The sequence below is a fragment of the Cinclus cinclus genome, chromosome 6, assembly GCF_963662255.1.
Source record: "Cinclus cinclus chromosome 6, bCinCin1.1, whole genome shotgun sequence".
Taxonomy (NCBI): domain Eukaryota; kingdom Metazoa; phylum Chordata; class Aves; order Passeriformes; family Cinclidae; genus Cinclus; species Cinclus cinclus.
This window is the reverse complement of record NC_085051.1, coordinates 26,473,811-26,481,993: the sequence shown is the minus strand read 5'-3', so window position 1 is coordinate 26,481,993 and position 8,183 is coordinate 26,473,811.

The following is an 8,183-nucleotide window of genomic DNA, read 5'->3' as shown; positions in this document are numbered from 1 at the left end:
TGCTGTGGGGTGGGATTCACCTCACTCTGCATGAAGCCCAGAGAAGAGTACTGAATGATGCAGTTGGAAAATATGTAATGCAGAATACTGGCAAATGAGTACTGTTATTTCTGTGGCTTTTACCCTGAGCTCAGTGTATCTATTCTGTATTTAATATTGAGGACAGGAGGTTTGACTTAAGAAATTATGTAAGGGCTTATGGATGGGTATGATTCTTAAGACATTTCTCTTTTGATAAATACTAGTTTTGCTCTTCACAGTTTTTCTTAGAGATAACTTCTTAGAGATAACTTGGTTAATAGCTTGCAGGTGAGAATCAGGGAATCGAGCCAAGGAAAAAAACCTTTTATTTACTGTTTACTACAGACCACCTAATCGAGGGGAGGATGAGCAAGATAATACCAGTTACGTCCTAAAGAGTCCTTAAAAATTTGGAAAGCCTATTTCAGTTGAGAAATTGAAAGTGACCAAGTTTTCAAGGTCAAGAACCGTGGTTTTTGCTATCTTAGTATGAGTTTGAAGTTGTAATGGTGAATACAACGGACTCAAGCTGAAATCACGATCACCTTGCTTTAATTGTCCCTACAGCAGAATAATTTTAAAAAGAGGTTGTAAAAACTTCATGGTGTTAAGTTGGACTAAGAGAATTAACCAGGTACTTCAGCTTCTGATCTGATCAACTATGATGACCCTGGAAAAAGAGCACACTGCCTGCATCTGCAAGACCATCTACTCACATCGACAGGTATTACAGGTAATCTTCCTTTTGTGGGGTTGCTAGATTGCCACAGACAAGGATCACAATAATAGGGGTTTCTTTTCCTCTGCAGATGATGACCATGTTCTACATAGCTGGTGAGCTCTAGCTGAATCTTATTTTCAGCTAAGTGCTTAGCAACTAAGATTTTTTTAAGTTCACTTGTTGATGCTGTTATATAAGGAAACAATTGATTCTCATATTTTTAAAAGAAAATACTTTGGAAGAGTTTTATAGTAATTCCTGTTGTGGATTTTTGAATCCTCAAGTAGTGAAGGAACAGCATAAAATAGCTAATGGGATATCATACTCATTTAATAAGAAAATAGTGCCTTCCTAGGAAAATTTCTGCTTTTTTGGTCTGCTCTTGCAATGTCGAAGACAAACTGCTGTGTGGCAGCAGATCTGACAGCACTTCCAGTCATTCCCCTAACACAGGTCTTATTGTATCTGCAGTGATTCTAAGAGGAATGAAACTTAAAATGCAAGTGCCATAATGCCTGAAGGTAAAAGGTGTGCATCTTTGTTAGGTTGCTCAGGGCAGCAGCAGATGAACAGGAAATCCAGGGCAAAGGAGGCAGCAGAATCTTGTGATGGGGTAGCAGAGAGGGCAAACCATTGGTGGCTTGCAGCTGAGTGTGTTTAAGCCAGTTCTGTGGAGCAGAAGTCTTAGTAAAAGTCTCAGTGTTGTAGAAAAAGCACTGACTGGGAAAATGCAGGAGCACAGAACAAAAGGTTGTGGTGTTTTCTTAAGGGTGCTGTACCTTGGAATAGAATGGTTGAAGAAATTTTTCTATTTCTCCAATATCTCCAAATTTGTTCATAGCCAAGCAATGTTATGTTGAACTTTACTTTTTTATAGTTCAGTGCAAAATCTTTAGAGTCTGTCAACTCCAGTAGATGAAACATTAATCTAGAGCCACACCTAAAAATCTTAAACTGGGACAGAAGTATTGCTAACTCTGTTGCTTTTGATGTGACAAATAAAATTACACCAGGATAGAATTTTCATCACACATTTGTGTTCAGTTGCCAGTTGAGGCGCTTTAAACACCTTAAAACAAAGAAGATGATGACTGGATAGAACAAATCATTTATACAAAGGTATGCCAATGCTTTTAAGAAATGTTCTCTTGTTTCACACCTTCACATCAGGGCCCAACAACTGGTAGGAAGTGCTGACAGCTCCCTAGGCTCCATATGAACAATGGGAACATGTGTTGTTTTCTGCTTGGAAAAAAAAACTGCAGGAGCTGGAGTACAGTCTGTGCACTGACACACATATCTGGGGGCCTTTTCATACCTGTCACACTTTTCAAATCCTTTAAAGGGAGTAGTGCTCTCTTACATGACATGGCAGTGACTCTCCATCCATTCCTCGAGGCATCACCTGCTACATTTATAATCTTCAAATATCATAAGACCTTGAGCCACAGTAGAGTGCTTCATTTACCAGGCTTGCTGTAAAATGGTATTTGGTATGAACTTATTTCCTCCAAATGTGTCTGACAGAGGGAATTTTCAATTTTAGGGCAAAATACTTCAGAATTGGGGTTAGAAATAAGGGAGACATGGGAGCACATTCTGTTACAAGCAATAAGCTTTGTAAATGATTACCATTACTACATAAATAGATACATAATATAAAATATGTACATTTTAAACGTGAATTATTAATTATTTGTCATGTACCCCATCTTCTGTAGTTTTGTGGGTTGGTAATCATGCCTATGTTCTTGACTATTACCCTTTTTTATCCATGGTTGCCGTGAAGCTCAAGAGCGCATCCAGGTGGTGGATTTTTTTTGGCTGTGGTTGTTTTTTGTTTTCTGAACTGGTTATTGCATTGCTGACCATCACAGTTAGGTCAGCTAAGAGTTGTATAATGTCACACAAATCAGAACTTCTGTGGAGAATTCCACAGAGACTATGATTCATGCCTTATATGCTTTCAACTCAAGGGTGTTGATGTAAATATCAGGCTGAGTTTACCTTGGGGGTAAACACAAAGAGCTGTAAAGCTTGATTAGCTAGGTGTAGTAAAAAAAATAATGCTGCTTAGAAAATTATGGACAAAAATTCAAATTATTTTCTCTTAAAAAAAAAATCCCATAATATCATAAAGGTAATTTAATTTTACATGAGATCTTTAGCTGTAAGACAAATCATTACAAAACCCTAATGGAGGAAAAAATATCTTTATAAAGTCTAATTATGGTTACTCTCCCTGCCCAATTTAACCATCACAAGCATTTCCTTCTACTTTGTGACAAGTAGAAATTAAAGGTTTTGCAGTACTTCTGTGAAGTTAACCAGGCTCTGTACCATTGCAATACGTTCTTTTCCATCTCCACTGCTAAAGGCTCTTGTTGGAAAGCAGCTATACACCTCTAAATCTAAACTGTAGTGTAAGCACTGCACAAGTGCAGCAGTGTCTTGCTCTAGTCAGAATTAGAACACTCATTGTAGGCACATCAATGATTTAAATGTAGGGTGTGGGGATATTTTTCCTTCAGTGTTCCACCACAGTGCCAGCCACCAATGTGGTAGAGAAATGGAAGTTCCTTCCTGTTAAGATTATTTCCCAACTCACTTGTTTTTTATTGTTGTTGGTTTTTTTTTTTTTTGAGAGTGTGTTTGTGTTCTTTGTTTGGGTTTTGTTCTTGTTTTTGCTCTTTCATTTTTTTTTTCTGTGTATTTAGTGTTTCCTGTTAGAAAATTGTGGCAGTTGAAAAGCAGAGCTTCAACTGAGAAGTTTGACAGGGATCAGAGTAGATGGGATTGTATTTTTCAAGTGCTTTGTGAATGCTTTGCTTGCAGAAGTTAGCCCCTGTTTTGTAATGAGGAAAATGGCATCTGGACAGCTGCACTCATTAGTCCATTGTGAAACATGGCAAGTTTAAGCAAGTTTTATCTGCAAATTTCACCTTGGGCTTTACTGTGGAACCATTACTGGAATCTGCATAATTATGCATATGAGGTTTTAAAGATAATATAACACCAGAGGTTAATTTCTAATGTATCAGCAGTGTTAAAGCAATATGTCAGGAAGAAATAGGGTGAAAAAAAATCAGAAAGGCATGCATTCTGGTTGAACCAAAGCCATTCTATGGTTTTATGATACTTGGGGTTACATGTGGAGATCTCTGTACAGAGTACACACTGTGTACTCACAGTACAGTACACATCAGGAAATGGAAGTCACTCGTCACTCCGTTCAATTTGCAGCCATTTAGTTTTCTCTCTTTTTGCTATTTTCTCTCTAAGTCTCATTGGGGTGTTTATAATTTGGTCAGGCACTGAGGGCAAAACCCCCTACCTCTCTTAACTGTCAGAGAATCAGGTATTGGCTGCTAATTGAAATGTAACCTGTAATTTTTTTTCTCTTTTTTAAATTTTTAAAAAGTATGTATTTATTTATTTATTTATTTTTAAGGGCATCAAGATTTAGGAGATCTTATTCCCTAAGCACGTGTATCCTACTCTAATATTTTTTGATCCAAACAGAATTTGACTTCTTTATCAAAGAAATACCCTTAGTGGTCAGTAAAGACAAATAGCTGCATTGACAATTGAGGTTTGTATTAGAGCCCTTCTCACTGATAGTGACACAGATCCGAGGAGACCACCGGGGTCTTTGCACCATTCTGAAATATTGGTAAATCCACTGATTATCATTTTTTTTTCAGTCCAGTGAAATTGCTTCATTAATGATTTAAGTAATTCAGTCGGATCTCTGAGGACCATGGAAATCCTTGTTTGTGTGTGCTCCTTCTCTTCCTACAGTCAGCCTTCAGGGGGCAGTGGCACTCTGCCATGGGGATTTCTGCTCCTGAGTATCTGCTCCTGATCTTCACCCTCCACCCACCCCAGCCTGGAGATGCTGCTTAGTGTTTGGAGGTCTGACATGCCTGCTTGTCCAGAGCATCTGATCCAGATGCTCCTTCTCTGACAAACACAGTCTGTAGACTCCTTCAGTTCTGTAAACTTGAAGTATTTGGGGATCAAAGAGGTAGAAGTTTGCACCTCCCAAGAATTATTTAAGAGCAAAGTAAAACTAATGTGGTGTTACACTGTGATGTCATTAAGCAAACTCTGGTTGATGTGGGGCTGAAGTATTTCCTTTAGTAAATAAGCAAAATACAATCTGTAATTGGATGAACTCATTAGATTAATGCACCACTATAAATTACATGAAACAGGTAAAATATCATTATCTGTTGTGATCCCATAGGAATTTATGAATAAACACTTATTGTTTAGTGGAATTATTGGAAAAACTCTGGTATTTTGGAAATTCTCTTTTATTTTTGTAAGGTGGAATTGTAGAACTACTGAAGTTTATCTGAATATCTGAATTTTTTCTTAAAGTCACACTTTTGTAGCATCTATTCCACTGTGGTAGAATTTATTGGCCAAAGCCTCTTTTTTACTCTAAGGAGTTATTCTAGGGTGGGGTAAAGGGATGGTGATGTTCATGGCTCCCTGTATCTGGGGGGCTGAGGTCTCTCAATTTCCTTTCACAAAGAAGATCAGAGCAAACCAGACTTCTGAATGCTCTGCTAGTGAGTGTCTGCTCTCCTGGCTGGCAGCTGGACTTGCTCCCTGACCAAGTGATAACACCAGAAGACAACTCTGCCTTACTGATGCTGTATATTTCATCAACAACCACCACCCACAACTCCTGAAGGAGATAAGCATGAAAATCTTCTTGTTCTTTCGATGGCTCCTTGAGTACAGCTTGTAAGGTTATTGTTTTTAAATATCTTTCCATTTAGCATTCATTTTATAAAGCACTGCCTGTAACAGTCACAAGCAGAGGTGCTGTCAAGACTGACACCAGCTGTGCAACCACTTTGACATCTGAAAGTTTGCTAAGAGGAATGTTTCCTTCTCCCTTTTGTAGGAGCAGAGCACAGTTCTGAAGGTGTGGGCAGGAGGAGTGGTCCTTCTCACTGACAGCTGCTCTTTGTCTAAAGAAGTTAATATGATGCACTGCAAGGATTATTTTTATAAGCTACTTCTTACAAGTAAAGTACCCAGACTAACAAATCAGGTTCTCCAGGCTTTCTGTATGGCTTTTGAATGGCAGAAATACACCAATAACTGAAATCAAGACTGTAAAATGTGAATCTTCCTGAGTGAGGTATTTTCTTCATTCTGACCTAAAGCAGAAGGTCTAAATATCCCAAGTCCTAATTCCCTCTGCTCGAGACCACAACCAGCCATACTGAAGTTGAAGTATCAGGCCTACCTGAGTAGGACTATATGATTCAGTCTCGCTTGCAAGCTGTCTAAAGACCATGTAGAATCATAGAACAATTAAGGCTGGAAAAGGCCTTGAAGATCATGTAGTCCATGTCTTTAAGGGTCACGTCTACATGTTTTAAATACCTCCAGGGATGGTGACTCAACCACTTCCCTGGCAGCCTGTTCAGTGCTTGACAACCCTTTCAGTGAAAATTTGTCCTAATATCTAATCTAAACCTGCCCTGGAGCAACTTGAGACCATTTCCTCTTGTTCTGTTGTATGTTACGTGGGAGAAGAGTCCTACCTTGCTACAACCTCCTTGTTGTAGAGAGGCAGTTGTAGAGAGTGGTAAGGTCCCCCCTGAGCCTCTTCTTCTCCAGGCTAAGCAGCCCCTGCTCCCTCAGCTGCTCTTCTTATGACTTGTACTCCAGACCCTTCACTACCTCTGATGTCTTTCTCTGGACCTGCTCCAGAAGCCTTCTGTCCTTTTCATAGTGAGGAGCCCAAAACTCAAGGTTTGGCAGCGCCAGAATCAAGTACAAGGAGACAATCACTGCCCTGGTCCTGCTGGCCACACTGTTTCTGATACAAGCCAGGAAGCCTTTGGCCTTTTTTGGCCACCAGGGCACGCTGCCAATCATGCATATATGAGTCCACAGGCACAAGAGCTGCCTTCCTTTGCTGCACTGTGTACAAATGCTGTAAAACAAACAAACAAACAAAAAAAAAAGGGTGGAGGAATAATGCTTCTAACTGTAGGTAAATATCTGTCAGAGTGGTGTTGGATGGTAACCATAGTCTCTGGAGAGAGCTGGGCCCTTCTAAAGAGCAGTTCACCCCCTTGGATGCTACCAGAAAATCTTTTAGCCTGTTTCTTTTCATTAACTAGGGATGGTGACTCAGCTGCAATTAAAAACTCATACAATATACTTACCTCTATGCCTCTATGTTCCCATATCTTTGTAGGAAAAGCCCACAGCTGTAATTAAAAAAGAGTAGTAACAGTGAGTGTCACTAAAGAAAAAGCACTGAATGTGTCTTGAGATCTTTCCTTCTTTTGCTTTAGGAGCATGTTAAATTGCATTTCCTGGAGGTTGTTAACCCGTGCATGCAATCACATGCTTGGCTGGTGGTGTAGATCGAACTTTAGAGCTTTTACCCTGGTAAAGAGTTGATCTCTTCTGGTCTGAGCTGAAGATGAAAGTGTATTCTGGGTGTTGTGACTAGACATTCCTTCAGTGGTGATTGGGGTCACCTCAGTAGCATCGTTTGAGGGGAAGGTGCTCTTCAGTAATTAATTGCTTGGGAGTTGTATCCTGAGCAGTACAACAAAGCAGCTTGTTCCTTTGCTGTTGTCAATTGTGTCAACTGACCTCAGGTTGTGTTGATGTACTTACAGAATAACCTGAGAAAATTGATGCAATTGCTTTGTAAATAAGACCTAAATTTGCAATGTGGATGTGAATATTTTTATAGTCATACTGAATAATGTATTAGAACAAAAATTTAACAGGATATGTACAATTGTGCAACTGCTGTGCAGCAGACAATGTGAAGTCAAGCACTTTATTTGTTATTGCCTTGCAAGAAATATGTTTCCTGTGGAATTTTCTGTATTATCGAAGCAGGAAATATAGCTTAATGTCCCTGTTCTTCATTTTACCCAAATGCTTTATAAAGAAAAGTGTATGTAGATTTAATTTCTTAAGGATTTAATTTGCTGTCACTACTGATTTTGTCATAATCTAGATCAAAAAGGATTATTATTAAGTTTTGGGATGGCTTATTTGGGTCATGTAAATGAGGTCTGGTATCTAGAGATGGTGCCTAACAGCTTTGCTTTAGCAAGTTATGAAGAACAAAGCACAGGTATTTTTAGAAATGACATTTGACCCTGAGACTGCATTGGTGTATCAGAGCTCAGAGCAGGAGGTCTCTCTTTATCACAGCACCTTTCTCTCAGAAGCTACCAGTCTTAGGAGGCTCGTGAGCCAGACTCTGGAGGCTGTTTTCCTGTTTGTTTTATAATAGACACCAAACATTTCATGTCCTCTATCTGTAGAAGCCCTGTGAGAATTTGGAGGAGTGATTATCAGTCTCTATTTTCTGTGAGAGCAAGGTGATTCTGAGCCTGTGTCAGAGCTGGTCTGTGTTCTTGGTGGCAGATGGGCATCT